Here is an 801-nt window from a genome sequence, read left to right on the forward strand (position 1 = left end):
AGAAGTTTCTGAGAATGCTTCTGTCTAGTTTTTAGGTGAAGATATTTCATTTCCCAGCATAGACCTCAAAGCGCTCCAAATATCCACTTGCAGATTCTACAAAAAGTGTGTTTCAAAACTGCTCTTTCAAAAGGAAGGTTCAAGTCTGTGAGTTGAATGCACTCATCACAAAGAAGTTTCTGAGAATACTTCTGTGTAGTTGTTATTTGAAGACATTTCCTTTTCCAACATAGGCCTCAAATCGCTCGAAATGAACACTTGCAGATTCTGCTGAAAGAGTGTTTCAAAACTGTTCTATCAAAAGGAACGTTCAAGTATGTGAGTTGAATGCACTCATCACACAGAAGTTTCTGAGAATGCTTCTGTCTAGTTTTTAAGTGGAGACATTTCATTTCCCAGCATAGGCCTCACAGCGCTCCAAATATACACTAGCAGATTCTACAAAAAGAGTGTTCCAAAACTGCTCTTGCAAAAGAAACGTTCAAGTCTGTGAGTTGAATGCACTCATCACAAAGAAGTTTCTGAGAATGCTTCTGTGTAGTTGTTATTTGAAGGCATTTCCTTTTCCAGCATAGGCCTCAAATCGCTCGAAATGAACACTTGCAGATTCTGCAGAAAGAGTGTTTGAAAACTGTTCTATCAAAAGGAACGTTCAAGTCTGTGAGTTGAATGCACTCATCACACAGAAGTTTCTGAGAATGCTTCTGTCTAGTTTTTAAGTGGAGACATTACATTTCCCAGCATAGGCCTCACAGCGCTCCAAATATACACTAGCAGATTCTACAAAAAGAGTGTTCCAAA

This window comes from Pongo abelii, chromosome 5, assembly GCF_028885655.2.
Source record: "Pongo abelii isolate AG06213 chromosome 5, NHGRI_mPonAbe1-v2.0_pri, whole genome shotgun sequence".
NCBI lineage: Eukaryota > Metazoa > Chordata > Mammalia > Primates > Hominidae > Pongo > Pongo abelii.